The sequence below is a fragment of the Ovis canadensis genome, chromosome 3 (assembly GCF_042477335.2).
Source record: "Ovis canadensis isolate MfBH-ARS-UI-01 breed Bighorn chromosome 3, ARS-UI_OviCan_v2, whole genome shotgun sequence".
NCBI lineage: Eukaryota > Metazoa > Chordata > Mammalia > Artiodactyla > Bovidae > Ovis > Ovis canadensis.
In genome coordinates, this window is record NC_091247.1 from 105,809,396 (window position 1) to 105,821,542 (window position 12,147).

General features: G+C 48.0%; 1 long non-coding RNA gene across 1 annotated transcript in view; it reads right to left on the reverse strand.

Moving 5' to 3' along the window:
- Positions 1 to 5,037: 5,037 nt before the first annotated feature.
- LOC138437175 (uncharacterized) overlaps positions 5,038 to 12,147 on the reverse strand; it is a 63,452-nt gene continuing 56,342 nt past the window's right edge. Inside the window, exon 2 of the long non-coding RNA XR_011255800.1 lies at positions 5,038 to 5,314. This is a non-coding gene — a long non-coding RNA (uncharacterized lncRNA). The remainder of the gene's footprint in view (positions 5,315 to 12,147) is intronic.

Sequence of the window (12,147 nt, forward strand, 5' to 3'; positions counted from 1 at the left end):
CTCTTCGCTCAGTCATGTTTGTGCTAGGGTTGTGTTTGTGCAGGTGTAACTGCAGGGCAACTTGCAAACATCTTACAGACCCTGGAGTGAAAAGGAGAGGGTCTGGAAATCAGGGACAAGCAAATATCACCACCACTTCCTAAAAGAATGGTTTCTAGAACTTGCCAGAGGGAAAGATGGAGTGAAGGGATAGTTAAGGAGCTTGGGATGGACATGTACACACGGAGATATTTAATACAGACAACCAACAAGGACCTGCTGTATAGCACAGGACCTCTGCTCAGTGTTATGTGGCAGCCTGGATGGGAGGGGGATTGGAGGGAGAATGGATACACGTATATGTGTGGCTGAGTTCCTTTGCTGTTCACCTGAAACTATCACAGTGCTGTTGATCGGCTATATCCCAATAAAAAAAAAAAAAAAGAACCAGTTCTAAAAACTCCAGAAGAGCAGACTTGCTCCAATTTCCAGGCAAACCCAGGAAAGGCGTGAGGCATTTGGAAGAAAGTGGTGGTCTCTAGAGGAGCAGGGCGAGTTCTCTAAGAGAAAGTCATTCCATGCTAACCTCGTTTCCTGTTTTGACGAGCTTCACCAGAACAGTCAATTAGGGGAATGCCCCAGAAAGTGTGTCTTGCTTTCAGTAAAGCATCTGAAAACCTCTCATCGGATCCTATGCACGTAAGACACAAAAAATGGCCCAAAGGATGGCGTGACCGGGAGAGCCCACGCGTGATGGCAGGAGCGCCCCGAATGAGTCCACACACAGCTCCATGTCAGCCCCGCTGCCTCCTGTCCCGCCGCGGCTGCCGGAGATGGCCAGGACGGCCGCCCCGGAGGTCTTAGCTGGACTCTTCAGAGTTCTCTCCCTTGTGGCAAGTGTGGTTTGAAATGGTTCTCTGCAGCTCTATACCTAGAGGAGGCTAAAAACTCCAAGGGGACAGTGCTGGTCTCTGGCTGGTTTTGCACCAGTTCTAGCTACTGGAGGGAGCAGAAATGCTCCCATGGAGGCCCAGAGGGCTCTGTGCAGTCACCATTCAACTTAAGAGAAGGCCCTACTGTAAAGCACAGCGAATGATATTCAACTTCCTTGACAAACCATAAAGCACAAAGAAATACATGTGTGAGTGTGTGTGTGTGTATAAGTGAATCACTTTGCTGTGCAACAGAAATTAACACACCGTTGTACATCAACCATGGTGGTGGGGGTTTAGTTGCTTGGTCACATCTGACTCCTGAGGCCCCATGGACTGTAGTCCACCAGGCTCCTCTATGGGATTTCCCAGGCAAGAACACTGCAGCAAGCGGCCATCTCCTTTTCCAACACCACGTACGCTTCAATTAAAACTGATTAATTAAAATATAGCTTGGAGGGAGACACTGAGAGCATATTTGTTGAATTTGCAGACCACAAGACCTCTGAGGAAAAAATGGCTCACTCACATGAGCTGGAAAACTGGGATGAAACAAGACAGAACCCACGTGAAGCCCTACATTTCCTTTCAAATCGCAATCCACTGGAGGAGCACAAAATCAGGGCACATTTGATTCTAGCCGCGCTACTACGTACTTGAGTGCGGCCAGAAATGACAAAATGACACCTCAAAGGCTTCATCTTTACTTGTAAATTCTTTCCATAATATTAAAGCTCTTCAGTGTGTGAGACAAGTCCTAAAAATCCCTTCCCTACTTACGGGGTGACCTTGTTGTAAGGACAAAATAAGTCAGAGGTGGTAAAGTGCTTTGAAAAAGGGAAAGCTCTGAAATTCAAAATAGTGTTATTATTTGTTGTAAGGTGCTTTCCCTCCAAAAAAAGAAAGAAAAAAATCTGACAGACTGCAAGTGATAAGCAGAAAGTGATTCAGCGCTGAGTTCTGTTTCTCCAGCTCTAACCCCAAATTGGTAGAGCTTGCAAGCTGCCCCGCTGTTGCTGTTCAGTCGCTTAGTCCGACTCTTTGTGACCCCACGGACTGCAGGATGCCAGGCCTCCCTGTCTCTTACCATTTCCCGGAGTTCTCCCAAGTTCACACCCATTGAATTGCCATCCAACCATCTCACCCCCTGTTGCCCCCTTCTCTTGCCCTCAATCTCTCCCAGCATCAGAGTCTTTTCCAACAAGTCAGCTCTTCGAATCAGGGGGCCAAAGTATCAGAGCCTCAGCTTCAGCATTAGCTGAGCCCAGCTTCAAAAGCCTAAATGCCTCTCGGACTCCAAACCTCTCTTCTGCCCAGCTGCTTTTCCAAAAGTTCTTTCTGGAAGATCAGCTTTCCACTGATTAAATAATCCTTCAGAAAGCTCCCTTTCCAGAGCCGGGTCTTTAAAGATGTAACCAGGTAAATGGCCAGAGTGGATGCCAAATGACTTCAGCTGGGGCCTTAGACTTTTGCAACGATTTTAAATTTTTTTCGGTCTCACCACTCCTGCTGCTATACAAGCCCCGGTTCACAAGTTAGGTGAAAAATACATTGTTTTTAGTTGCTAAATGCAAGACAGGAGAGCAGGTCTTAGTCAAGGTCACAGACAGGGATAATGACCTTAAACTTCTTTCAAGAGGGTCAGTATAATTTTATTTGGTAGTTATAGGCCTTAGAGTGGCCCTAGACTGAGCTGCCTGGTAGAACTTCCTATGACAATATGAAGGTTCTATTGTTATGTCCAATATAGCAGCCATAAGTCACAGGTGGCTATCTATATTTAAATTAATTAAGATAAAAATAAATTAAAATTTTAGCTCCTCAGTCACACTAGTCACATTTTAAGTTTTCAATGGATTCTCATGGTCAGTGGCTGCCATTTTTGTCCATATGGTCCTAGACCAATCATTCTGAACCTTGGCTACACTATGGACTTACCTGGGGAGTTTTAAAAATACTGATATCAGTCCCCCCACCCCAAATTCTAGTGTGATTAGTCCTGGTGGAGCCTGGGCATTGGAGTTTTTTGTTTTTTTTTTTAAACTCCTAGGCAATTCTAATGTCTGGCCTGGGTTCAGAACCATTACTCCAAACATCTACCCACAGGGCACAGCCACAAACCCATGAATGGTCCTGGGTTGCTGGCACTCTCAGGGGCTTTGTCCCTGCTGCTCCATACTTTTCTGCAGAGTCTCTCCCTCTTCTAGAACCCAGGGAAACGTAATGAGGGAGGTGGAAAAAAAGAACTTCAGGGTAGAGTGGGGCCTCAGGAATCTTTTCACCCATTCTTCCTAGTGTTCTGTTAAGGAAACTGGCGTCCCGAGTTCGAGGACTTGCCCAAGGCAAAGGCTGGCAGAACAAGGATGGGAGCTGTGTCCTCCAGACACCCCGCACATCCCTTCACTGGGATGTGGAGGTCACTGTCACTTTCTGGAATGTGAGTGAACACAATGTAACTTTAGGATATTCATAAACAATGGAGGAGGAGAAGGGGATGACAGAGGATGAGATGGTTGGATGGCATCACTGACTCAATGGACATGAGTCTGAGCAAGCTCCAGGAGATGGTGAAGGACAGAGAAGCCCGGTGTGCTGTAGTCCATGGGGTCACAAAGTGCTGGACATGACTTAGCGACTGAAAAACAACACAAGAAATGCAAAGATTGGTTTCAGATGAGGGTCTGAGTATCCAGAGGGCACGTGGTTCATGATCAACCTTTCCTGCTGGGCAGAGTGACCTGGCAGGAAGATTGGGTCCTCTCTGGGAGTACCCTGTTTATCTCCTTAGCTCATCAGAATACAGGGATTGGCAGTTTCCTCATCCAGCAGACAGTGGTTAGAATACAAGGTGCTCAGCCTCACAGGGCCACTCTGAGAAGCAGCGTCATGACGGATCCAGTCAATACCTTGTCCCTGAGCAGAGTGTCAGGTGCTGGGGACAACCTGAGGGGTAAGACAGATCAGAGGCTGCCTTTAGAGAACTGGAATCCAGAGGGGCAGCTGAGAGTGATAGCTAACTAACAAGTGAACAAGCAGCATAGAGGGAATGGGGTCTCTCAGGACAGCTGGTCAGAGAGGCCCCCCTGACTTGGGGACATTTGGCTGAGACCTAGATACACATCTTGTATATACTGTTCAAGGCAGTAGGGGGGAGTTTGATATGATCATCATGGTCTACTGATAAATTAATTCTGAAATGTGTGAAACAGTAGGACAAGTCATTTTAAATTATTCTTATGCGTCTGCCAAGCTTAAACACAAAGACAGATGGGAATTTCTGGAAGGCAACTCCTAATGGCCTCTTTGGCCAGGTCCCCAAGAGCATGGAAACGTCCTACCAAGAGCTGGGGAAGAGAGTGCGAACCAGCAGAATGGACGTGCTGATGTTTACTCATTTTAAGGAATATTTAGCTGCCAATTCCAGGGGCTCCAATGTGAAGGGTGGGTTTAAACAATCTGGGCATCTATGGTCTGTAATGAACTGTCCAGCACCCACTACACTTGGTGAGTGAAGCCTAGAGAGGCTCACACAGAAGTAGACGAGAGGTGTTGGGAAGGCCAAGCAGACTGACCCCATCCTCACCCTTGTCTTCAGAACCTGGCACAGAGAAGCCCAAAAAACCCTTGTGGCATGAAACAGTGAGCAGGTGACTGATGTGCAGAGGCAGGCAGGGGGCAGCTGAGAAGACAGAAGTCTGCAGAAGCAAGCTCAAGGCTGGTGATGATTCGGGCCACCGTCTGTAGGCCATGATCAGAGAGGGTGTGGGAAGAGACTTCCAAATATCTCCCAGTATTTTTCTCAAGTGTCAGCTTGCCAGTACTGATTCAAGAGAGGGCTTCCAGAGAGAGAAGAAAAGGCAGAGCAGACCAGTCTGAGTAATAAGTGATTCAAGTTCAACACACTTCTTCTAGAAGCTGTCATAATGAGCTGTGCGGTTATGACATGGTTTCCCTGTGGTCCTAGAGAAATGACTCTCAAACGTTATTTGGTCTCCTTCACATTGAGATTTAAACAGAGCTATTGAGATCGTGGAGGACAGAGGAGCCTGGAGTGCTACAGTCTATGGCGTCTCAAAGGGTCAGACACAACTTAGAGGATGAACAGCAACATTAAGCAAACAATCCATTTTTCTTCACTTATCCTTTTAATGAGGGAAAAGGGGCAAAGATACACCAAGAGTGGCCAGCTACATAGGAAACCGACCAGACTAGACCGTGACCGCAATATGGCAGACACATCACACTGGACGGCGAGTCCACGGCGGCTGGAATCAGGTCCCAGGGCCAGCCCTTCCCCCGCACTCGGCTGTGGGCAGCAGGTAGAGGTGTTGCAGAGGGGCTGAGTCCTGTGTCATTTTCAAGCAAGTGTGTCATAAAGTTTCCTGTTTCATCTCCCAGTTATTCTGAAACAAAAACATGCACGAAAAACACAGGTCACTGCCAACCGCATTGAGACACAGTCACTCCAGTACATGGAAACCGAAAAGGGAAAGACAGATCGTAAATGCCACAGTAAGATGGGGAATCAAATTTATCAGCATCTATTCAAATGGTGATAATCAACAAAAACTGCGGTGGGGATGGGGGTGGGCGGGGCATCTGTTCAAAAATAATTCAGAAAGAGGCTGTAAAGGCAGATGTTCCCAGAAGCCCACTGCCTGTTTACTGAAAAGGTGAAGTCAATTCTGCCTCCTCTGGGTCCAGGTCTAAGTCTGGGGCACACCATGGCCCTTCCCCTATGTGCCCTTGTTGGTCTAGCTGAAGTCAGACAGGACTCCCTGGACAACCCTGGTGTTGGCCCAGGTGATACTGAGAGCCTCTCCTCAGGGGTCCAAAGAGACTTAAAAGAAATCACCATGGAACTGTAGTTGGATGCAGGTAGATGCGGACAATAGTGTCTGAACTTCTGGTCCCCTCTCCTCTTCCCATTCAAGACAGCTGGTCTCCCAGGGACCTCACAGCATTATGAGCACACAAGCTTGTACCGAGCAGCCTCAGCGAGGTAGGGGAAAGGAGAGGTGGTAAGAGGAGGGATCTTGTCCAAGCAAAGACCCTGAAGGACAGCACAGGGCTGAAGACAACTCCAGAGACTATGATTCTATTGAAAACTACTCTGTCCACTTGAGGCTGGTGGTATGGTTTGGCTCCCAAACAGTACATTGTGGAAACTCACCCTTAATTCTCCCAAACAAGTGAAGGGACAGGTTCAGAGACAGACAGAGGGATGGCTTGATTCATGATTACAAACAGTCCAACCTCTCCCAAAAAATGGGCTTTGCACTTCAATCTACTGCTCAGACCTTGGAGGAGGAAGAGAGAACTGGAGACAGCACTCTCTTGGAAGCAAAGTCAAACCCATACCTGCCCAATCCTCCCCATCGCATTCTCTGACCAGCCACCCCTGATGGTCAGAGAGGGGATGCACTCTGCCCAGGACTGCTCAGAACTTCCTTGCATATCCCGTCATCCCTTCCATATGCCATCTTTCCTGGATGCGACCCTGAGTTCACTCAGAAAGCTGGCTGCCCGGGCCCCTCTCCCTTTCCTGACTTTTGTTAATGGCACAAAACTTTCTGCAAAAAAGGTTGGGAGCAGGGGGCGCTGCATAATTTTGGAAAAGCTCCATCCTTCTGGAAGAGATTCATTCACAATGACGGTAACATGGAGAAGACCCTGAGAAGTTAGGAAATAAAGAAAGCCATTTAAATTAATTTCTTGTGTGCCTCTCAAACAGCTGGAGTGGAACCCCTCTTACACTGGAACCTCTGCTGACAGGGTTCCACTGGGCAACAGAGAGCAGAGCTTTACTTAGACCGAGTCCTTGCTATCCTGACATCACAGGGCAATTGTGACAGTCTATTTCTTGGAACTCTGTATTGCTTTTCCTCAATATTTTCCCTCTAAGGTCCCCCACATACAAGTTCACTGAATCACACAAACTCCTGCAGCCTCTTTTTTTATCTCTCTCTCATAAGCCTCCTTTGCTAGTGACCTTTCTGAGTGATGATGAACCTGGCTGTGTGCTTGCTAATATCCTGGGGAGAACACTGCCCACCTGAGCCTGCTAGGAATACCAGTTTGCTACTGTGTGTTCAATGAGCTAGCATTTTCTAATGTGACTTAATATCTGAATCTGGGCCCAAAATTTTATACGCAGTGCCTTCCTGGGTGGGCAAAGAGAAACAGGAACTATGACACGCATCAGTGGCTGACATGGGTGGAAGGGGCAACCTGGTTCCTCTAGTTTGAAATAGAGAGGCAGCTAAGGAACCTATGCTCCTCTCCAGTTCTGAGTGGGAAGGAAAAACCAAAGTGCAAGAGCCCAGGCAGGATTTGGTATGCATCACTTGACCATGTGGACTTGGACCAAAATAACAATGGGGAGAGGTGTCATCTGGTCAACCTACATTTTACAGATACACAGAGTGAGGAAGTTGGCAGTCTTCTCAGGGTCACTCTGGAAAACACGTTGCTGGGAATGAGACCTGGGTCTCTCCTACCTTCATCCCTAGATTCTGAATTCTAGCTTTCCACTGTAAAACCTGATCTAGCTGGTGTGGGAGTTTTTGCATGCATAAGTCAAATCCTGAGCAACTCCACATTGAACGGGCTGTCCAGTTATCACTGAAGAAACTAAAGATTTTACATCCAGGGACTCTAAAAGGTTTGCCCCTAATTCAGGGCTGACCACACAGATGGCTTCCCATATGCCAGCATACACTGGGATGGGGCAGAGACCACCAGCAATTCTTTTGCACTGGGATGTTCTAGAGAAACTCCTGGTCACACGCTACTCCTTTATTCTCACTCCCAGCTCGACTGAGCTGTGTTCTCCCTGCAGTCTCCAGCATTCAGGGGACCCCCATGTGCTCGCCCCCCTGTGGGTACCCAGCTCCACGTTTCCTCAAATCTGTACATCACATTGTGAATATGAGTTCTCATCAGGGACCTGAGATGCAGCCCAGGCGATTCCCTGGATGCTCTCCAAGCCAGGTCCCAGATTACACCCTTTTGGCTCCTTATTGCAGAGGAGAGTCCTCAGCCTGGGAAACTGAGAAGTGGAAATAGAGCTCAGACATCCACCCCCTGACTGGATGGGTCACAGGTCAGGGCATTTCCCCTCGATTCCGTCCAAGCTTCTACTTCCCAGGTGGTAGGAATAGAGCAGGAATACTGGACTGGGTTGCCATTTTCTCCCTCAGGGGATCTTCTCAACCTAGGGATCAAACCCGCATCTCCTGAGTCTCATTCATTGGCAAGCCGATTCATTACCGCTGAGCCAGCAGAGAGAGCGGGACAGGACTTAGCAGCTAAACAACAAATACCTGGGCAGGGAAATGGGGAAGCAAAGAGCACACACTTCAACTTGCTGTAACATCCTCGACACTGCCGAAACCCCAGTGCCAAAACACCAGACCAGAGCCCCCAGCCACCCAGGTGCAAAACACATACTCGAGCCGTCGAGGGCTCTGTCAGCTCCTGGGAAAACGATGGGCCAGGCGCTCACATCCTGCTCGTGTTGATTCATATCGGATTCGGATGGGGTTGGAAGCCAACTTTTTGAGCTTTTGAAACTGTTGCCAGGAGGGTGTGGCAAGCTTGGCAATGCCAAGGTGCACGCTCTCAGAAAACGAAAAGCTAGAGGACACGCTCAGCAGACATCATTGTTTCTTGCAGACTAATTTTAAGGATAAGTAATATGGATCCCCTGTGTCAATGATTCAGCTTTTGTGCTACGAGAGATTTCAGGGCAGGGGAAAGAGGAGCCACCCTTGAGAGGCCCCCTCCCCTTGTTTCTGGGGAGGGCCCCGTTTTTAGAACAAAAGCACATAACCCCGAGCAGACATAAAAACTTTTCTGAGGGGACCTCCCCGAGAAGCAGTTTTTGCGAAGTGTTCCATGCATCATTACAGACCTACCCATGGTTCAGGAAGTCTCAGCCTTTAACCAAGCCATCAGCAGAGTGCGAGCCTGTCCCAGGGCTGCCCCAAACACAAGCAGCATCCCTTGTGTTGAGCTCATCCCATCCCATCCCAGATACTAGTTTGGATGTGTGCTTTTCTGCGAGCATCTGCCCTCTCAGATTGCTGCTGCAGGAGCATCTTTCTCACCTGGGAGGCAGGGGAAGTTCAGCCACCAGCTGGTACCTGATAGCACTCAGCCTCCAGTCCAGCATCCTGATCGTGATGTTCCGCCACATTCTAGGGTGAACAGGAGTTTCATGGGTGATTCACCCTGAGCCCCAAGGATCTCGGAAATTTGTCCACCTTTTGGTACCAAAAGGGACCCACAAAATACCTCCCTCTGTTAATACTAAAGGTTTCCACAAATGAAGACAAGGGTGGGCAGCCCAAGGACTGGGCCTCACTCAATTATTTCCTGGTCTAGTCAATACCACCCCCCTCCCCTTGGTCACCTTCTCTATCCATAAAAAAAAATCCTCTTTTCAAAGAATTAAACCCCAAAAACATTTTAGCAGATCTATAGTATGGTTGACATTGTAAAATGTCTAAGTTACAGGTGACCTTGCTAAAGCTGGTTTTACCTCTAAAGTCGGACTAAAACACATGGAGGGAATCTCAGCGTTAAAGGGGAAAAGAGAGATAATCTTTAGGCCTTTAGGTTTTCCAATCACCCTTGGCCCATGGCCCTAACTAATGGTCCTCAATATGGACCTCTGGACCAAAAGTATCATCTGAGAATTTTCATAAGTGCAGATTTTCAGGGTGTGCCCTAGCCCTTCTAAATCGGAAACTCTGGCAATGGGACCCAGGGATGTCTCTTTCCACAAGTGCCCGAGTGATTGTGACACACACCCGAGTATCACCAGTGGCACGTGATACCCGGGCCGTGGGCTCCTGACCACGGCAGGTCAGCTGTCTACTGATGCTCTTTGCTTGGTCAGCTGGCCCCAAGCTCCTCACGGGATGGCTCTGCCCTGAGACGCCACAGTGGGAGGAGAGAACCGGCAGCCCCGAAGCCAGACCGGCAGCACAGTCTGGGCTGACCTGGGAAGAAAGGCCGGCACAGCTCATTCCGTAATCCTCTTTCCCAGACGCTGCGCCTCTGCAGAGCGTGGGACTGACACCGTGGGATTCTACACCTGTACCCGGGAATCCCCCACCACATCACATCTCTTTCCTGGCCAAGCCCTCTCCTCCCACACATTGCCTTCCTCTCCCCCACGCTCTCTGCCTGGGGAGAATCCTTGAGCCATGATGTCTATCGGTATTGCTCTCAAATAGGAGACTAGAGAATGCCTTTACCTGACTGCCACTCTGAGGAGAGGGGAGCACAGACCCCCTCTGCTTTGGAACCCCGCTCACGCCCGGTGGTGCACAGGTAGGGGGCTAACGGCTGAAGGCTCACAGCCGGATAGGTAGCTGGCAACACATGACCAGGTCAAAAAAAAAGGTTTAAAAAAATAGTTTGTTTATCATTTTAAAAAAACTAACCTCATACAGGAAGTATGAGAAGAAGAAGAAGAAAAACACAGCCCCAGGCTACAACGCCGAAAGGGGCAGCCTTGGATACAAACCAAGGGAAGGCCCTGCAGCCCCCATTCCCACTTTGCAGGGGTGGTGGGAACAGGTAGGGAAGGGCACTGGGCCAAGGTGGGGACTTACAAAGAGGGGGGCTGCAGGAGAGAAAGGGACCGTGAGGCCCGAGGCACAGCCTTGCCACACACAGAGGGAGGATGGCGCCCCATCCAGGGCCCTCCAGGCGGGGCTGGCGGTCCCAGCCAGACGTGGAGAAGAAGATGCCTAAAACGGAAACTGCTCTCCGAGAGCATCCCCCGTGTCCGCCCCTGCTGTCCCACATTCTGCCCTTCGTGTGTTTCAGGTCAAGACCAGATCATGCTCACCGCACCCCACGTGCCTTCCAAAGCTAATAGCAGTCAGCTAGGCAGACCCCACCATCCCAGGCCTTCCACCCAAGCCGGTGGCTGGGCACCCCTTCAGGACCACAAACCCAAACTGGCCAGCCTTGTTTTGGTTTGAAGGGCATGGACATGAGGCCACCCAAGGCAGACAGGAGTCGTGTAGGACCCCTAAACCCGGGCCATCTGCCCTCCCTGAATATGGCTCAAATGGATTTTTTTTTTTCAAATGGGGGCCAGGAACTCACAATATCCACCCAAGAATTCAAATGAGGAAAAACAATGAGACTCAAGAACATTTCCTCTTTCATAGCACAAAATAGTAAGAGGATAGGAAACAGGAATCTTCCCTCCTCATCATAAAAAAAAAAAAAAATACAAACGCTCTCAATGTGCCCACACTGGAAATACACCAACGAAATGACTCCAAGTCATGACTATCGCTGTCAAAGAAAGCCATTTAAAAAAGAAAGAAAGAAAGAAAGAAAAAGAAAAAGAAAAAAAAAAAACTCTGCACACCCCAAAATCTCAAAATAGAACCAAAACCTGCAAATCATACTCAGGCGTCTATTGTGAACCATGTTTTAGCATGCTCTTGAAAAGGTTAATAATTTTCCTACCGAAACTGAATGTGGGTTGTGAAAGAACATTAAAATGAAGAAAATTTCCCCGTGGCTGCTATTTTATTATCACCAAAGCCATCAAGTTTCAGTTTGAGTTATTTGTATTTATTTGTGAAAACAAAGATTAGATAAGTAGAAACATAAACCTCATCCTAATTATTGCCCTGGAGTATCTGATTTTTCAGACAAAAAAAAAAGAAAGAAAAAAGAAACAGCATCAGACACACACTCAAGTCATGAGAATTCAAAACAACAGAGAGGAGAGAGACGGTCCTGTTATCTCATCCTATCACTTGAAAAAATGTATTGTCTCATGTCAAACATTAATATTTGTTTACAGTCTGTAACAGCCACACGAGAGGCAATGGGTACTTTGAGTCGTTAAAACTTTGGTCCACTGTAGGCTCAGGTACAGAACTATTTTTTTAAAGCTGCAAACTTTCATGATTTTGTTTTACACTTGCAGAAATGCAGTCCCAGCCATATATTTCCATATTGAAGTCTTGAAAAAAGGGGAATTGAAGAGTTTCTTGAAAACATCCAATTCTGAGCCTTGAGATACTTTCCAAGCAGTTGAGCTGGGATGAAACCTGGGGTTGAGATGCAAAGCTGGATTTTAACTCAAATGGGTCTCAGATGCCAGGTAAGCAGCTTGTTTTCTGAAGTTTTCAAAGAAATCCTCTGGATGAAATGGTTAATCAAAATCATGGGTGAGCAAAAATCTCTCTCCACG